The 21,138-nt window shown below is 37.0% G+C and overlaps 2 protein-coding genes across 5 annotated transcripts in view; one reads left to right on the forward strand and one right to left on the reverse strand.

Annotated features, from left to right (window-relative positions):
• Window positions 1-15,641, reverse strand: part of LOC121370527 (fibroblast growth factor receptor substrate 2-like) — a 36,508-nt gene extending 20,867 nt beyond the window's left edge. Inside the window, exons 1-2 of the mRNA XM_041495816.1 lie at window positions 15,552-15,641; window positions 3,655-3,821 (exon numbers count right to left, since the gene is read on the reverse strand). The gene's annotated coding sequence lies outside the window, so the exon portion shown is untranslated. The remainder of the gene's footprint in view (window positions 1-3,654; window positions 3,822-15,551) is intronic.
• The window catches only part of LOC121370526 (probable beta-D-xylosidase 2), a 165,648-nt gene that overhangs the window by 66,263 nt on the left and 78,247 nt on the right, over window positions 1-21,138 (forward strand). The gene's annotated exons all lie outside the window — the stretch shown is intronic.

A 21,138-nucleotide genomic window follows, 5' to 3' on the forward strand; every position in this document is an offset into this window, starting at 1 on the left:
ATTATTGTCGTGTTATTTCTTATTGATTTCTCTTCTATGTTAGTGTCTGCCTTTATTTTATTTTATTTTCTGGGGTGTTTTGTAATAGATATTTCCACTAATTATTACAGAGCTGGCTCAAACCAATTGGATGTATGTTGAATTGAAATGTAAACAAAAACAGTTGCTTGGAAAATGTAATCAGCACCATTGCATTTTTTGTGTTTCTCATTCATTCATTCATTTCAACTTATTTCCGTGCTTATATCCAATTAAGGTTCAAGCACGCTGTCCTGGGCACACACCTCAGCTATCTGGGCTCAGGGTTTCTGCCAGAGGTTAAAACGGGTAGGGCGCCATACCCACATTTTTTTGCAAATTTATTGTGGGGTTTTTTTAATTGACCTTTTGACAAAATTATTGACTTATCATTAATGTATGATTTTCTTAACCCTAACCCTAAACCTAACTGATTTTCTTTCTTGGTGAGGTCCCCTGCATATATACCCCATGTCAACTGCAGTTGCATTCAGCAAACAAATTGGAAATATTAAATTCCATAGCGCCATACCCAAAAATGTCTTTCTGGCAGAAACCCTGGGGCTATATACAATGTATGTCCAGGGCAGAGGGTTAGTGGTCAGTTGTGAGTGAGAGAAAAGTCGGTGTAGTGGTCTTACACCTACGCAGTGAGTCGTTAAAACCGAACCCAGTACCTACCAGCCTTATGTCATTGGTTTTGGATGTCAAACATTTTGTTTCTTTTGGTAGTCTTACTTATAGAGAAAACCTGCCAAATTTACATTAGTAGTAAAGGATATTTTATATGCACCATCCCACAGACAGGATTATAGTGTTCGAGATTAAAGTTTTTGGCCAGTATCTCAGTTGGATACTAACATTTCAAAATCTGGTATCCCACCTGAGAATTTAGTATTATATGGTATCCCGGTGGGATACTGGGTTCTTGAAGTCTGGTATCGAAAATTAAATTCTGGTATCCCCGGGATATCAGGATACCGTTAATCTCGAACAATGGGATATAGCACATATCACAGTCTTTGATATATACCAGTTGTGGTACACTTGCTGCAATAAAAAATAGCCCAAATGGGCCCACTGATGGGGATCGATCCCAGACAGACCACACATCAAGAGAGCACTTTACCAATTAGGCTAGAAATTAATTCAGAATAATAGTACAAATAAATAATTAAACAATATAGCTTTATCATTTTTAAGGCACACCAAATTAATAGTTATTGACATTAACTTAATCCCGTTCCAGTCAGTGCTCCACAACCGGTGTAACAGAGGCCATGGTATGTACTATCTTGTCTGTGGGATGGTGCATATAAATACAGTGTAAGATCCCTTGCTGCTAATCGAAAAGAGTAGCCCATGAAGTGGTGACAGCGGGTTTCGTCTCTCAATATCTGTATGGGCCTTATTCATATGTCTCACCCCATATAACCGTATATAAAATGTGTTGAGTGCATCGTTAAATAAAATATTTTCTTCCTTCCCTCATTAACTTAAAGATACTAAAGCAGAGTTGCAGAGTGCAGGATTGCATGACTTGAAATGCCTACTGAAATAAAAGCATTCTTGGTATGCCGCATATAGCATTTTATATTGCACAAAACGTTAAATTAAAAATTTGTTTTGTTTCCTAGAGCACATTGATATATTAATTATCGGCTATTGGATGTCAAACATTTGTTAATTCTGACTCGTAGCCATCATAGGAAACTTGCTACATTTTTTCATTACTAGCACGGGATCTTTTATATGCACTTTCAAACAGACAGGAAAAAACATCTACCACAGCCTTTGCCCAGTTGTGGAGCATTGGTTGGAATGAGAGAAAAAAAAATCAGTTGGATGGATCCACCAAGGTGGTTCGATCCTGCAATGCAAGCGCCTCAAGCGAGCACTCAACCGACTGAGCTAAATCCTGCCACTATTATATTGCACAAAAGTGTTGGGCAATAAAAACTGAGCAAAAAAAATGACAGTCAAATTACCTGTAAGTACAAATATTGCTTACCTCAAAACAATTCAGCTCAAAACTATGCAGTGAAGTTACCTTATAATTAGATTAAAATAACTTTAAATTTTTTTATCTGGATATCCGCAACTCCTCGGTTGTTGTTATTCGTCACTTTACACTGCCTTAAAATTACCTCCCTGTACTAACAATATACGGACATCAAAAGCTGTTGCTCCTAACTTAGTGAGATCATAAGCCCTGTTAAAAGTACCACACAAATGTCACACGTACCTTTACCGTTATGAATTAATTACATGTATATACATGTACATAAAAATTCCTGGTAAGACTAAAACACTGGCTACATATGTCACATAATGTGTTTATACATAAATTAGTATTACATAAAGAATTCCTGTTATGCCTACAGGTACAACATACCTGTTTATTTGACTCAACATAATAGTCTATAAAATTGGAATAAAAACATCAAATAGTTTTGTGCTTACATGTTCACAAAACATTTCATAAATAGAAATAAAAACATAGCTTTTGTCAAAGCATTCCATAAATAGTAGCAAAAACACCTATTTTGTCTACAGTGCACAAAACATTCCAGTAATTAACAGTAAATAACAGCAATAAACACACATACAATGTATGTATTTTGTCTGCAATGTATGTTAACAAAACATTCCATTAACAGACACTGGTGTAGGAAACAATAGTTTTTATATATTTATATATATATGTGTGTGTGTGTGTGTGTCCCCCCCCCCCCACCCACCCACTTTTTGGCACCTCCCTACGACTGTGTCAGATATAAAAACCCAACTTTTGTCCACATTAACAAAAAAATTCCATAAAGAGAAATGAAAAGAAAAACAAAATGTTTTATTTAATGACACACTCAACACATTTTATTTACACTTATATGGCGTCAGACATACATGTATGGTTAAGGACCACACAGACAGAGAGAGGAAAACCACTGTTGCCACTTCATGGGCTACTCTTTTCAATTAGCAGCAAGGGATCTTTTATATGCACCATCCCACAGACACGTAGCACATACCACAGGCCTTTGATACACCAGTCGTGGTGCACTGGCTGGAGCGAGAAATAGCCCAATGGATCCACCGACGGGGATCGATCCCAGACCGACCATGCCACAAGCGAACGCTTTACCACTGGGCAAAGTCCCGCCCCAAAGTGAAATGAAAACAACAACTAGTTTTGCCTAGACATACATGTGCCTTTATATAGTTCCACCGGTCTTGGTGGCGTCGTGGCAGGCCATCGGTCTACAGGCTGGTAGGTACTGGGTTCGAATCCCAGTTGATACATGGGATTTTTAATCCAGATACCGACTCCAAACCCTGAGTGAGTGCTCCGCAAGGCTCAATGGGTAGGTGTAAACCACTTGCACCGACCAGTGATCCATAACTGGTTTAACAAAGGCCATGGTTTGTGCTATCCTGCCTGTGGGAAGCGCAAATAAAAGATCCCTTGCTGCTAATCGGAAGAGTAGCCCATGTAGTGGTGACAGCGGGTTTCCTCTTAGAATCTGTGTGGTCCTTAACCATATGTCTGACGCCATATAACCGTAAATAAAATGTGTTGAGTGCGTCGTTAAATAAAACATTTCTTTCTTTCTTTATATAGTTCCATGTGATACTTACAGTTAAGTTTCAAACTGTAGAAATGGTAGCTTCTTGGAGGCAGGCCTTGAACAACCAGAGCTCTACATAGTGGTACCAAAAGAATTCTTGTAGTGTGTACATGTATGATGCAGAAGACTGATTCATGCACAGCATTAGGTAGCCAAGTTTGGCAGGCCCCTGTAAGTCTGTAAGAAATAGAAAAAGCATGATGCATTGAGTTAAATTGAACAGATCACCAAGTGTATTTCTCATAGACTTGCAAACAGCTACCGGTACCTTGTGTACAGTAACGCCACATAGCTATAAATTAAGAACAGATTTTAGAAACACACACCAGCCTCGCTATGTGGTATAGCGGTTAAGCCATTAGACTTTGGCTTGTAGGAACTGGGTTCGCATCCCGTTACCGGCTCCCACCCAGAGTGGGTTTAACGACTCAGTGGGTAGGTGTAAGGTCACTATACACTTGACTTCTTTCTCACTAACCACTAACAAACTAACCACTAAACCACTAACCCACTATCCTGAACAGATAGCTGAGGTGTGTGTGTCCAAGACAGTATGCTTGAACCGTAATTGGATATAAGCATGAAAATAAGTTAAAATGAAATGAAATTAAGAACAGTAACTCCGGTCTCAGTGAAGTATAGTGGTTAAGGAAGGAAATGTTTTATTTAACGACACACTCAACACATTTTATTTACGGTTGGTTATATGGTGTCGAACATATGGTTAAGGACCACACAGATATTGAGATAGGAAACCCGCTGTCACCACTTCATGGGCTATTCTTTTCAATTAGCAGCAAGGGATCTTTTGTGTGCACCATCCCACAGATAGGATAACACATTCCACAGCCTTTGATATACCAGTTGTGATGCACTGGCTGGAGCGAGAAATAGCCCAATGAGTCCACCGACGGGGATCGATTCCAGACCAACCGTGCATCAAGAGAACACTTTACCACTGGGCTACATCTCGCCTCTGAGTAGTGGTTAAACAACCAAAGTTACATATAAGGCTGGTAGGTACAGGATTTGAACCCAGAACTCAGTGAGCATGTGTAAGGACAGAATTCTCTCTCAGTAACCACTAACCCACTGTCCTGGACAGACAGTTGAGGTGTGTGCCCAAGACAGCATGCTTGAACCTTTTAATAGGATATAAACCCCCAAAATAAGTATTTAAACAAGCAACTAATAGATACACACACCAACCTCAGTGGTGTCATGGTTAAGCCATCGGACTACAGGCTGGTAGGTACAGGGTTCACAGCCCAGTACCGGCTCCCACCCAGAGCAAGTTCTTAACGACTCAATGGGTTGGTGTAAGGCCACTACACCCTCTTCTCTCTCACTAACCACTAACCAACTAACCCACTGTCCTGGACAGACAGCCAAGGTAGCTGAGGTGTGTGCACAGGATAGCGTGCTTGAACCGTAATTGGATATAAGCACGAAAATAAGTTGAAATGAATGAATGAATGAGAAACACACACCGGCCTTAGTGGTGTCGTGGTTAAGCCAATGGACATAAGGTTGGTAGGTTCGGAATCGCCTCCTCGTACCAGCTCTCACCTACAGTGTTAGACGTTTTTTTGTTTACGGACACCACAAGAGCACATTGATTTATTAATCATCGGCTATATTGGATGTCAAACATTTGGTAACTTTGACTTTATGTACATGGTGGACGATATTTTAACTCAGTCAGTTAAGCGGTCACTTGAGGTGCTTGCGTCGCAGGATCGAACAACCTTGGTAGATCCATTCAATTGATTGGGTTTTTTCTCGTTCCAACCAGTGCACCACAACTGGTCGAAGGTCATGGTATGTGTTTTCCTATCTGTGGGATCCCTTGCTGTATTAGGAAAAAAATTTAGTGGGTTTCTCTGTTGACTACGTGTCAGAATTACCAAATGTTTGACATCCAGTAGCCAAAGATTAATGAATTAATCAATGTGCTCTAGTGGTGTCGTTAAACAAAACAATTTTTGTTTTAATGTACAGTGACACTGTAGTTCAGTGGTAGGCCAGCTCACCACACCACTCATTCAGTCTGTAAAGCTGTTCTGTGGTTATCATACTTCCATGAACGAAAAAAATCATCACATTAAATTTTTAACAAACCAAACTCCATTTTCAAGCATAATTTAGTGTTTTCCGTAGCTTGTTTTAGCATGGTGCAGCACCATGCCTCACTAGTCTAGCACCATCTTGCCTTAATCAGTGCCATGCTGCACTGAGATTTAAAAAAGCCTTTTTCAATAATTAATTCTAAAATGGCCTTGATAAAACACTAAAAAAAATTGTATTATTAATTACTAAAAATATCTGTTATATATTTTCCCATTCATTTATTAAAGTAAGAACATTAATTACATTTATTTTTATTTCAATTATTGTTTTTGTCTTTAATGCAAACAAAGTGCCTTGAAAATGGTCAAAATTGCCCTCAAAGTGTTTTGTCTACCATGCCTTGCCAAATTTCTAGGGAGAATATAATTACTTATAGGCCTTCAAAGAATAGTGATCCACTACACCGCATTCCCTTTGTATTGGCTAACTTAAAAATGTCCAATGTCCTGGAAATATATATATTATTTTAAAAAAAACAATGTCACCCCTGCCCCCATTTAAAAACAAAATAGATCAAAATCTTACATTTAAATTTTAATGACCTAAGTAATTGTTGAATGGTCCCTATTAGTAAAGGTCCCCCTTGATAACACAAACCTGTGCCAGAATACTTGTAAATTAAAATACTACTACATACATGTACTTAAAGAAAAGACGGGGGGGGGGGGGGGGGGGGGGGGGGGGGGAAGAAGAATAAAAGAAGAATTTAACTCTTGCACTTAACCCGAGTGGTAAATCTGACAAACAAAAAAACAAATTCACGTAGGCTCAGAACTGTCTGTTAGTATAACAGCGATAAATAAAACATTTATCGCGGAAATCTTTGACATTTAAAACTGTAGCAATTATATCAACCTGCTGAAACAGACATACATTATACTGCATAAAACCCCTAATACTGGACCATATACTGTACAGACATATATTACACTGCACAAAACCCTAATCTTTTACTGTGTTTATCTTTATCTGTCTCTCCCCTCTCATTCCTTTCTCTATATCTTGTAGCTGGAAAACTCTCTCCCACCCCCACCTCTTCCCACCCTCCTCTATATCTTGTAACTAGAACAATTCTCTCTCTCTCTCTCTCTCTGTCTCTCTCTCTCTCTCTCTCTCTCTCTCTCTCTCTCTGTCTCTCTCTCTGTCTCTCTCTCTGTCTGTCTCTCTCTCTCTCTCTCTCTCTCTCTCTCTCTCTCTCTCTCTCTCTCTCTCTCTCTCTCTCTCTCTCATGTATTTGGAGGATAACAAAGAGCTGACCTATCTAAGGGGTCCAACCCATCAACAAATTATGCACGTCCTGCGCTAAATCAATATAATTTAATAACGCTGACTAAAAGCGTTTCATCCAGACTAAACGTACTACCTGTGACATTTAAAACTAGCGTTCAAGTGTAATTCCACACCATATGTTGCTGACAGCAAAAGGTTACGCAGATACAAGAAATATGTACATGCTGCATGGACAAAACATAATCCATATTTTACTATTAAACTGTTGACTATAAATGTTAATACATTCAAGTATATATAGAGTATGTGCATGTGTGTGTGCGTACGTGTGTGTGTGTCTGTTTGTGTGTGTGTCTGTCTCTGTGTGTGTGTGTGTGCGCGCGCATGTGTCTGTATGTCTATGTCTATCTGTCCGTCTGTGTTTGTGTCTGTGTGTGTATCTACGTATGTCTGTCTGTGTGTGTATCTATGTGTGCCTGTGTGTGTGTATGTTCATCAATATGTCTGTGTGGGTATCTATGTATGTCTGTGTCTGTGTGGGTATCTATGTGTGTGTGTGTGTGTGTGTATGTTTATTAATGTGTCTGTGTGGGTATCTATGTGTGTCTGTCTCTCTGTGTGTGTGTATTTATGTACAACTGTTTGTGTATCTATGTGTGCCTGTGTGCATGCGTGCGTATCTCTTTGTAAAGGTGTGTATGTGTGTGTGCATGCATGCGTGTAAATGTGTATTAGATTTTGATAAATGTTTGAGCCACAATAAAGCTCTCACAAACGATTTGGCTATATGTAAAATATAGTAATACAGATGATAATTTATACTATTACTAGCCCAGACCAAACTTTTACCAGACAGGACCGAGAGCTAGTGGATTTGTGAAAACCTGAAGTATATATATCTTTGTGTGTGTGTGTGTGTGTGTGTGTGTGTGTGTGTGCGTGTGTGAGTGCATGTGTTTATGCGCAGGAAGAAAGAAAAAGAAAGAAATGTTTTATTTAACAACACACTCAACACATTTTATTTACAGTTATATGGCGTCAGACATATGGTTAAGGACCACACAGATTTTGAAAGGAAAACCCGCTGTCGCCACTACATGGGCTACTCTTTCCGATTAGCAGCAAGGGATCTTTTATTTGCGCTTCCCACAGGCAGGATAGCACAAACCATGGCCTTTGTTGAACCAGTTATGGATCACTGGTCGGTGCAAGTGGTTTACACCTACCCATTGAGCCTTGCATGCGGAGCACTCACTCAGGGTTTGGAGTCGGTATCTAGATTAAAAATCCCATGCCTCGACTGGGATCCGAACCCAGTATACCGGCCTCGGTGGCGTCGTGGCAGGCTATCGGTCTACAGGCTGGTAGGTACTGGGTACATGGTTTGTGCTATCCTGCCTGTGGGAAGCGCAAATAAAAGATCCCTTGCTGCCTGTCATAAAAGAGTAGCCTATGTGGCGACAGCGGGTTTCCTCTAAAAAAAATCTGTGTGGTCCTTAACCATATGTCTGACGCCATATAACCATAAATAAAATGTGTTGAGTGCGTCGTTAAATAAAACACTTCTTCTTCTTCCGAACCCAGTACCTACTAGCCTGTAGACCGATGGCCTAACCACTACGCCACCGAGGCCTGTGTGCAGGAAGAAGGCATCACAATCAGAACAAGTCATATAACAAGGTTTTATCAGCTATGTTTCTAGACTCCAATAATCGGCACCATTCCCTAATGGATTTGTCGTTTTCTATTCCCAATTTTGTAGTAAAAAAAAATTCCCGATCTGAATTTAAATAATTCCCATTTTTATTATTTTATAAAGATATAATGCAAAATAGATATCTTAATTTGTGAATGTATAATACTACTCTTTTAAATTCTAACTTAACTTAATGAGATATTTTTGAAGTCAAACTGAAAATTCCCAATTTCAAAACCATGGGTGACAAGTCAAATTTGAGAAATAAAACTGTATAAATCAACCACTTGAAGGAAAGGAATGCTTTTTTTTTTTTTTTAAACAACACCACTATTGGATGTCAAACATTTGGAAATTTTGACCTATAGTCTTAGAGAGGAAACCTGCTGCATTTTCCATTAGTAGCAAGGAATCTTTTATATGCACCATCCCACAGACAGAACAGTATGTACCACAACCGTTGATATATGTTAGTCGTGGTGCACTGGCTGGAACGAGAAATAGCCCAATGGGTCCACCAACGAGGATCGACCCAAGACGGACTGCACATCAGGCGAGTGCACACACTGCTAGGTATAAGAAATAATGCAAGGATTTATCTAGGATATTTTGGCAGGGTCCCATATGTCTGATAGGATTAAAAACATTAGTGAAAGTAAATCATTACTGCGGATACAAATGTAAGTTTTCAGGCCACTGAATGACGCAGTATACCACTGTTGATGGGAAGGGACGTATCCCATTGGCAAAGTGCTCACTTGATGCATGGCCAGTCTAGGATCAATCCCTGTCGGTGGACCTATTGAACCATTTCTTGTTCCAGCCAGTGCACTACGACTGCTATACATGTATCAAAGGCCTTGGTATTCAGGGGGTATCCTGTCTGTGGGATGGTGCATATAAAAGATCCCTTTTTACTTAATAATAGAAAAAAATGTAGCCGGTTTTTTGTCTAAGACTACATTTGTATATATGTCAAAATTACCAAATGTTAGACATCTAATAGCCGATGATTAATAAATCAATGTGCTCTAGTGGTATCGTTAAACAAAACAAACTTTAAACCACTGCTAAATTCATTTATTAGAACAAACATAATTATATATATATATATTGGGAATTTTCAGTACAGAAATTGGGAATGTTCAGTGCCACTTTCTTTTGGGAAGGGGCCAATGTTCGGACCCACAGAACCCCTGGATAAACCCCTGTAATGTAAATAATTCTAAAACAATTTTAAAACAAAATACATGCCAACCAAATCATTACCTTTTTCTTTTCTTTTAAATAATGGTCTGACGAATTCAAACAATATACCACTACTATTACTACAAGTAACGATAAAAAGCGTAAAATGTTGGTCAATCCCATAGGAACACAAACATATTTTGTCCAGTTGGCATATTGCTAGGAACATCGATTTCTTAATGCACGTATTTAATGTCAATTTTGTATTCAGCTGGGTACAACCCATCTTCATAAATCAAGGCTAATATTCATTCCACATATTCAGCCTTGATACATGTAGTCAAGATTACTGATATCCACTACTAGCGCCCTCTATTGGAAGAAAATTTGTAACATAGATTATGTCCCTTACACGATGACATCATTGACCAATCACAGCATCGGTAACATGTGACAATCTTGAAAGCAATATCAAAAATTAACCGCCGGACGCTGACGCTGCAATCTTTGTTTACAATAACAAGGGAATCTATAAGGAGCGTTGCGATTCGTTGCAATCAGATCTCATCGCACCCAATGAAATTTAAGCATTTTGTGGCACGATTTGTCGACGACATGTATCAAGGCTGAATACGAGGAACGAATATTAGCCTTGATTTATGAAGATGGGTACAACCATGTCATATATTAAGCATAATAAAAAAAACAATGAAACTGTGTTTCTGGGCACCTGACCCAACCTGGGTGAGAATTCTGACTGTAATTTGTTTTTTTATGTACATGAATTTTTTTTGAATTTTTCTTTATTAATATATATACATGTAGGTGAAATGCGTACATACATAACATTTTATTTGGACCCATAGAGGTGAATGTAGTTAATATTTAAATAATAAATAAAAAAAGCTTAAATTTTTTAAAGCGGATCTATACTACTGAATCAGTGTTTCTGCCAGAAAGAAATGTTGTAGTATATGGCGCTATGAAATTGAATATTTACAATGTGTGTAGGGGTTATGAAGGGCCTCCCCTAAAGAGAAAATTGGTTACATTTAGGGTTAGGATTAAGAAAATCATAGACTAATGATAAGAGTAATTAATTTTGTCAAATGGTCAACTTTAAAAAATAAAACATGCAAACCAAATCTGGGTATGTCGCCATACCCATTTTACCCTACAGCTGGCGGAAACCCTGTGTATATATACAGTGTACTTATCTAAAAACAAATTCCAGTGCATTCCCTGTAACGCTCTCTTTTTTTCACTCCTTAGCAAACTGTATACAAATAACTGGATATATTAATTAAAGGAAACATGACACATGCATGGTCTGTATTTAGCACCAAACATATAAAATGAATTATAAATGGAATCACCTAAAAAAGAACACTTTGATTTAATTAAATGCTTAAATATTCTACATAACAAACAAAAAAACGATACAATGTAGAAGCTCTTCACACAAATTGCCGATCTTTAATGAGCAGAACGATAGTTTATATGGTCCCACACCTGTTCATTGGAAAGCCTATTAGTTGCTGCCACATGTACCCCCAAACAACACTTGGAATAATGTGTGCGTCCATGTGTACTAGAAAATCTTCAAAATAAGGAAGGACTCGATGATTGTTGAGATGAGAAGAAGAAGTTAAAATTCACATACTTGTACCAAATGTATCAACAAAACTTCTTGATTATGGTAGCCCCACTCCCATGGCTAGTGATATTCAGTGTTGGGCTAGTAAATAACTACTATTGCCATGCCCGACAGCTAGTGAATTTGTTTGAGTCAAATGTTGCACAGGGCTTCTAGATTATGGTACTAGCCCCACTCCCATGGCTAGTGTTATTTAATGTTGGGCTAGTAAATAACTACTATTGCCATGCCTAATGGCTAGTGAATTTGTTTGAGTCAAATGTTGCACAGGGCTTCTAATTATGGTAGCCCCACTCCCATGGTTAGTGATATTCAATTTGGGCTAGTAAATTATTATTGCCATGTACGATGGCTAGTGAATTTGTTTGAGTCAAATGTTGCAATTAAGTCTATTTTGCAAATATGAATATCCTGCGCCCACCCCAACCCCCCAATGTTAGTGTTTTTAAGCTCTATCTCCCTGTTTACGTTACATAGCTGATTATTACTATTATTTAGTAAAATTGTATTACTTAAAAGTAATGCTATTGAATTTTTAATCGTGGCTAGTAAATGTTTTTAATCACTGATCCATTGGCTTGTGGATTTTATAAAAATTCTAGAACTTGTTTAAACTATATATACAGTGCATATTGTATAATTGGTTGTACATTAATAAATGACTAAGTTTCATTTTACATACCACCATGTATTTACATTTTAATGGAAAGTCAGATTTTTTTCCAATCTTCATTGATTTCATGTACAGTGAAACCTGTCTAAACCGGATCATGTTGAGGACTTATATGTAATATTTGTCCGGTTTAGACAGGATCTGGTGTTTAGAGGGTCGTGTTTTAGATACAGAGTTATTTCCCTTGACATCAAATTCGTAACTGTGACTGAACATGTCGGATAATTGCCAAATAATTTTGACTGTCGAAGCGACAGGGACTAATAATAATGTTGCTATATATCCCAATTTTATTACGTATCTTTCTTGTTTATGAACTGACCTTAAAACATAAATAAACAATGATCTGACATGTCTACCTGTAGCATGTGGTGGCTGTGACATTTTCTATCTTTCTTAGCAAAATTCAGTGTGCGTAGGTAGATCATCTCGTTTCCATTGCAGAACAGATGTTTTTTAATTGTTTGTATTTAGTGTATAAAATACAAATTAAAGTTACGTGTGTATATTTTACTCCAATTTTAGTTGTTTGTACTAATTTACTCTCAAATTGTGTCCAAAGGTCAAAGGTGGAAAACCTAATGGACGATTATCTTCGATTTGTCTGAAGCTGAAACGAATTTGCACTGCACCAGACAGTACAATTTAAAAAAAACAAGGCATAATGTCACAGATTTAAGGACCTTATTTCTCTTTTAATGAATAATAAATAAAAATTACATTAATTATTACAGACCAAATCTAACTATTGCATCACTTTAACTACATCATGATGGAGTAAAATCCATGTCAACCCTCTCAGCAATGTTAGTTTTTTTAATTATGGACCATTGCTATAATTCAATTATTTTTTACAAAATACCATTAATAAGTGGAGTATGGTGGTTACGTAGATGGTTGAATAAAGTACGTTTAGGGACAAATCAAATATATATATTTTTAAGTAATACTTTGTTAGGCCATGAAACAGGTCATGGTCTGTGACAGTATGCCTTTAATTGATCTGATGTCTGTCTGTAGAAATCAGTGACCTGTGACATAACGCTGGATACTAGACAGCAGAAATTCCATTCCGCATTGTTTTCTGGAAGTCGTGTTTTCATTCAAATTGACTCTTCATTCGTTTACACTACGCCAGTTTGTTCAGGTTAATTAATTAAGGATTTTACATTTCTGAGCAAAAAATCAATCCGGTTTCCGAAATTGACAGGTTCTGGTTTTATCAGGTTTTTCATACATGGTTTAAGTATAAGAATATTCACGACCCTGAAAAGTGGCCAGTTTTGACAGGATTTCGATAGTTTCGGAGTCCGGTTTAGACAGGTTTCACTGTATTTTTGTCCTTGTGAGCGAACGCAATAAATAGCTTAAGTAATGAACGCATTAAAAGTATTATAATAAAGCATTAAAATATTTATACTCACTCAAACAAAACCTCTGTAACATTTCTTTAATTTAAATTATTTTTTTATATTTATTTATATTTATTTAGTAATTAATTTATTATTTAATTTTTGTATTTATTTGTTTATTTGTTTATTAATTTTTGTATTTATTTGTTGTTGTTTTTTTGTTATTTATTTGTAAATTTATTTATTTATTTATTTGTTAATTAATTAAAGAATATATTTATTAATTTTATTTATTTATACATTTATTTGTTTATAAATACTCCTTTTGACATTATTCAGACACGCCACATCGGGTTAGGTCACAAAAACAACAAGCATTCTGAGAGTACTGCTAAACCAATAGAGCTTTGTTTCCTACAGGGGTTGAGACGTACCCCAGTGGTAAAATGCTCGCTTGATGTGTGGTCGGTGTGGGATCAATCCCCATCATTGGGCTCATTGGGCTATTTCTCGTTCCAGCCAGTGCATTACAACTGGTACATCAAAGGCCATAGTATGTGCTATCCTGTCTATGGGATGGTGCATATAAAAGATCCCTTGCGTGGCCACCCCTAAAATGATATTGGACATTATCAGCCATCCTGCATTATTACTGTAAATAATTAAGTGAAAACCTTGATTAAGTAGACTTTAAATTCCCATCTAAAATCACAAAACTCACCAATTACGTAGTCACAAAGAAAAGAAAATTATCACTTGGGTAACGTGAGTGGTCATTTTCACTCCAACATACATGTACCCTACCAATAGGCCTAATGATATGCATTTTTTCTTTGGATTTTTTATGAGAGAAAAATACTATAACCCCATTTCATTCTTATTAATGCAAATTGAAATATATTTAGTTAAATAGTTTATTATATTATAAAGTCATTTATGTTGTTTTACAAGTCAGGTTGATAAAAGCGAAGCGCCTTGTCGTAAATGACTGCCTTTGTTTACACTGTGCATACTGGAGTTGGCTCAGAGCTGATGTCACTCTAAAACTATGTGTTTTTCATTTGTTAAAGTGTCAGTATGTGTTGGTCGTCCAGGTATGCATTTTTCCAACATATAAGGCTCATACTTGAGTTGACACTTCCTTTAAGCCCTATGACCTGGCCTGGACACTCCATCAAGCTAACTGTTTTAGTAAACCGGTCTCAGTGGCATCGTGGTTAGGCCATCGGTCCACAGGCTGGTAGGTACTGGGTTCAGATCCCAGTCGAGGCATGGGATTTTTAATCCAGATACCGACTCTAAACCCTGAGTGAGTGCTCCGCAAGCCTCATTGGGTAGGTGTAAACCACTTGCACCGACCAGTGATCCATAACTGGTTCAACAAAGGCCATGGTTTGTGCTATCCTGCCTGTGGGAAGCACAAATAAAAGATCCCTTGCTGCTAATTGGAAAGAGTAGCCCATGTAGTGGCGACAGCGGGTTTCCTCTCAAAATCTGTGTGGTCCTTAACCATATGTCTGACGCCATATAACCGTAAATAAAATGTGTTGAGTGTGTTGTTAAATAAAACATTTCTTTCTTTCTTTCTGTTTTAGTAAAAAAAAAATACTGAGTTTTAAAATGCCACGACTTTCGATACCACTACGACTTTTGATTGTACTAATTCGTTTTTAATACAAGTTACAACGGTAATTTTTGTTTAGTTTGTATTTATTATTTAAGTATATGACAGTGACCATGCGTAGTTACAACACTATGCAACTGACAGTACCCAGTGCATACTATGATAGTAGTACTGTTAGTAGTACTACGGCTACAATCGCATCGTATCGTATGTTACGTAGCCTTCGATTGCCTGTAGTTGTACTACAAGTTGTAGGTCTAACGCCAAGCAGATTTAAATATGGCCTAATTCTGATCATATAACGGCTGCCGACAGTGTTACATGCGGAATACATCGATAAATATAACAGATACATACCACATCATCTGAACGACTATTCTCTCATGGAATTGTTCACGATTGTCTTTCGACTGGCATCCATCGCACCAACTTCTCATAGAACTTCCGCCATTATTGTTTTTTCTTTTTTCTGACCTAGGTCATGACCTCGTCGACATAACAAGGTAGTAGACTTGCTTCATTTCTAATCTATAATATTTGGCATACAAATAGCGAGGGTTATAAAATATTGTTCAAATTCAATACGCAGCCATTCCTTTCATGTTATGCTCTAGAATATCTTTCCAAAGAGCTGTAAAACATGGGTTTAGCATCGTTTTTGACCCCTTCCATGTCAAATGCAATTTTACAACCGCTCATCCGTCGTCAAAAACAAGTCGTTAATATTTTGTCATAAAATTGTATTATTACTGTAATTTGATACGAGTTAAAAAACAAAAACAATGTGTATTGTTGTGTGGGGTTTTTTTGTGTGTTTTTTGGTTTGGGGTTTTTTTTTAGGGTTTTTTTTAGGGGTTTTTTTTTTTTAAAATTATTAATGGGTTGGGATATTTTCGTATCAACTGAGGTGCTGGGCTTGTAGAATAAAATATTTATGGCGGACCTATTGTGATTTCTAGTCCCTACCGGTCCAATCGGAAGGGACTATAGGTTTCATGTGGCTTTCCTCAGAAAACATGTTAGAATTACTAAAAGTCTGACATCTAATAGCCGATGGTTAATTAATCAACGTATCTAGTGATGTTGTTACACAAATCATGCAAACATTTATTTATTTATTTTGTTTCGGGGGTGGGGGTGGTATCTGGATAATATTGAATATAATGAATGTCTGTAACTTTTCTAGTACATGTATATTTATAATCAAAGGCCGTGGTATGTGCTATACTGTCTGTGGGATGGTGCATATAAAACAAAGTCCTTGCTACTGATGGAAAAAGCTAGTGGGTTTTCTCTTTTAAGATTATATGACCAAATTACCAAATGTTTGACTTCCAATAGCCGATGATTAATAAATCAATGTGCTCTAGTGGTGTCGTTAAACAAAACAAACTTTAGCTCAGTTTTCTGAAACAATGAAGCACGACCGCAAAATCGGAATTACTTAAATCTATTTTCTAGCAGTCTTTAGAAAATGTTATACACATAAGCGGACGAGGGAGGGGGGAGCAACTGTCCTACTAGTGCTGGAGAAAAACCTCAAATACGGGTAAAAATGATACAGATATTCGGGGGGAATGTGCTAACCTAAGACATTTTTACCATGTATTTCCATCATTCTACCCTCAAAATTAGTTGCAATCCATGTAAAAATGCTTAGTGATTCGTTTGCAACGTTTCCCTGTTTGGTAGTAATGAATAAAATTAATGTTGATATCCAGATTTGGGCATTTTCGTAATTTAATTTGGGCAAAAGCCAGGCTGGTCTCTTACAAAAATGGAAGCCCGTACGCCTATGATTATATACTTTTGCTATTTTGACGCAAGTCTCGTAGACATTTTTAACACAAATCAGCTAACAACAGATATTTGTAATCGCTCCAGACTTTATACACAAATTCATATGATATTTTTTAGGGGCAATTCAGTTTTCAGCTAACAACAGATATTTGTAATCGCTCCAGACTTTATACACAAATTCATATGATATTTTTTAGGGGCAATTCAGTTTTTGTTCGACTCACCGTGCCCGTTGTTTGAACAAACCTCGATAGGTTCTACTTTTTCTAGACTGAATATAAGCCTTCTCCCCCCCAACCCCCCAACCCCCCCAACCCCCCCCAACCCCCCTCACCCCCCCCCCCACCCCCCCCACAAACAAAAAGAAAAAGGAAAAAAAAGAAAAGTACGAAAGTTGGTGTCTAGTCAGATCAAAGTTCCAGAATTGATGCGGCGATGTGGCTTTTTTTTTTTTTTTTTTTTTTTCTTTTTTTTTTTTCTTAAAGGGACATTCCTGAGTTTGCTGCAATTTTTAAGATGTTATTGACTAAGAGACTTTTTAACGATTGTAATTACATATCAAATATATTTTTCTGCATAAAATATTAGTGGCTGTATATTAAACATGTTTCTGGTCGTTCTAATATTTGTACTAGGTAAAATTTCCTTTTATTTCCTGAAATATTGTTTTTTCGTATGTACGAAATTATTTGAAGACAAAATCCAGTTTTGGCTTCTTAGAAATATTAAGGCGACCAGAAACACATTGAAAATAAAGACACTGGTATTCTAAACAAGAAAATATATTTGATATGTAAGTTTAATCGTGGAAATATTTTATTAGTCGGAAACATCTTACAATGCAGCAAACTCGGGAATGTCCCTTTAACGCATGGGGATTGTACAGAAATGGTGGGTATATTTGATACCGAAATAAGGGGCACATTTAAACTGAAATCACGTCCATTTTAGCCCCAAGTGCGGTTTTACGTCATAGCAAGTAAAGCCCGGAAAAAATCGACATCAAATAGCGGGAAATATATATTTATAATTCTTGCCCACTGGACAGGGTTATCCAGCTTTTGCACGGTGCTAGAAAATCTGTCTGACCCTAGGGCTAGATAAATCTGTCCGACCCGAGGGCTAGACGATTTCTACGTACGCGTGACGTCATAACTCATGTTTTACAATGATTGACGTCATAACTCATGGTTTTCAAAATTCTGTTTGCCATTTCACGTTGTATCATTGTTTTAAAAATATTTAAACAAATTTAATATTTTCAACTTTATATTTATTGGTAAGTTGAACATTACATATTTATGTCGTTGCATAAGGTGGACTATATTTTTCCGCGTATAATTAAATGAGTTGGCAGGTGACATGTATACGAATCGTTCTACAATAAACAGACCGTAGCTTACAAAATTAATGTTTTGTTACTGTAATTAAATGGGCAAGAAAAAGAATCAATCACCGTTGTGAGGTATAGATAAGGCCCTCGGCCCTCACAAAAGACATTTTGTCCCTCGGGTTGGAATAACCTTTTATCTATACCTCAGCTGCGATTTTTAAGATGTTATCGACTAACAGAGACTTTTTAACGATTGTAATTACATATCAAATATATTTTTCTGCATAATATATTAGTGGCTGTATATTAAACGTGTTTCTGATCGTTCTAATATTTGTACTAGGTTAAATTTCATTTTATTTCCTAAAAAAGATTTTTTCGTATCTACGAAATTATTTGAAGACAAAATCCAGTTTGGGCTTCTTACAAATATTAAGACGACCAGAAACACATTTAATATACAGACAATGATATTCTAAACAAGAAAATATATTTAATATGTGTTTAATCGTAGAAATATTTTATTAGTCGGAAACATCTTACAATGCAGCAAACTCGGGAATGTCCCTTTAACTTATTTTCGTGCTTATATCTTATGTATTGTCAAACGTTTCTTAGTTGAAAGGAAAGCAAGATTTAAAAAAAATTCTGAAAACAAAATCCAGTTTGGGATTCTTACAAATATTAAGACGACCAGAAACACATTAAATTTTCAGATACTGATATTGTAAACAAAAAAATATATTTAATATGTAAGTTTAATCGTAGAAATATTTTATTAGTCGAAAACATCTTACAATGTAGCAAACTCAGGAATGTCCCTTTAATATGAAAAATATCAACCTCATCTAATTAATCAGTAATAAAATCTACCGATTAAAGGGGCATTCCTGAGTTTGCTGCAATTTGTAAGATGTTATCGACTAACAGAGACTTTTTAACGATTGTAATTACATATCAAATATATTTTTCTACATAAAATATTGAATGTGTTTCTGATCGTTCTAATATTTGTACTAGGTTAAATTTTATTTTATTTCCTAAAATATTATTTTTTCGTACGTACGAAATTATTTGAAGACAGAATCCAGTTTGGGCTTCATACAAATATTAAGACGACCAGAAACACACTGAATACACAGACACTGATATTCTAAACAAGAAAATATGTTTAATATGTAAGTTTAATCGTAGAACTATTTTATTAGTAGGAAGCATCTTACAATGCAGCAAACTCAGGAATGTCCCTTTAACGCTAATCGTAGAAATATTTTATTAGTAGGAAACATCTTACAATGTAGCACACTCAGGAATGTCCCTTCACCACAGACTCGGTTGATATTTTCCATATTTAAAAAAAAAAAAACCCACTCGTGACGAATCCTCTCTATATATGTTTCCAAGTTTACATATATCTCACCTTCTATCATGATTTTTTTTTTTTTTTTTTGAAGCTGTAAATAATATATTATGATTCCAGTCGTGATACTGGTGACCCGTTATAATAGCCATCTCTAGTATAAAAGAAAACTCTACATTAACACCAGTACAGGGCCGTAGCTAGCAGGGGGCAGGAGGGGGCATTTGCCCCCCCCCCCCCCCGAAAAAATTCGGAAAGCATTATAGAAAGTTAAAGAAAAGGAGTTTTATACTATTAACTACTCAGAAGCCCCCCCCCCCCCCCCCCCCCCCCCCCCCCCCCAAACAAAAAATCCTAGCTACGGCCCTGCAGTAGGCCTAGATCAAGTGAAGTTCTCGCTACCAAACTGTCAGTGTTGCTACTTGCTATTCCGGTAAGCTGTACCTTGTGTATGTACATCCAATGCTGTAGGTCCCTGCTTTCACGCATTTTCGAAATGCTGGTAAAAAGGTCGTCCTGAGATCTCGTTCGGTGACCTGCAAACACAGGCACGTTAAAGGGACATTCCCGAGTTTGCTGCATTGTAAGATGTTTCCAACCAATAAAATATTTCTACGATTAAATTTACATATAAAATACGTAAATTCAATGTGTTTCTGATCGTCTTAATATTTGTAAGAAGCCCAAACTAGATTTTGTCTTCAAATAATTTCGTACGTACGAAAAATTATATTTTTGGAAATGAAATAAAATTTAACCTAGTACAAATATTAGAACGACCAGAAACACGTTTAATATACAGCCACTAATATTTTATGCAGAAAAATATCTTTGATATTTAAATGCAATCGTTAAAAAGTATCTGTTAGTCGAACCACCACCCCCCCCCCCCCCCCCCCCCCCCCCCCCACCCCCCGCTCAAGGCTAAATTTTTTTTCATATCCCGATTTTTTACATCCCAATCAATATTGCAGTATTGGCCCAATCCTGGACCAATAAATCCAGTTCCGTTGGGCCAATATCGTCAACCAGTACTGGCCCATTAAATTCTTGCTCATCGGCGGGGTATTGGTCCATTACAGTTTTCCAGTACTGGCCCAATACTGGCCCGGTATTGGCACAGTACACTTATGCGGTATTGGCCCAATATATGCAGTAACATTGGGCCAATATCATCAACCAGTACCGGGCCAATATTTGTAACCAGTACCGGGCCAATATCCTCAACCAGTACCGGCCCAATCAATTCTAGCTCACCGGCAGTGTATTGGTCCATTAGTTTTCCAGTAATGACCCAATACTGGCCCCGTATTGGTATGTACATTTCGCCGATATGGGACCAGTGCTGGTTATTTATCATTATCCAATACTGGTCCAGTAGAAGTACTGTTCATAGGCCGATATTGGGCCAATGCCACCTCTCTTCATCTGTATCTGATATTACATTTGAT

This window comes from Gigantopelta aegis, chromosome 4, assembly GCF_016097555.1.
Source record: "Gigantopelta aegis isolate Gae_Host chromosome 4, Gae_host_genome, whole genome shotgun sequence".
Lineage (NCBI taxonomy): Eukaryota > Metazoa > Mollusca > Gastropoda > Neomphalida > Peltospiridae > Gigantopelta > Gigantopelta aegis.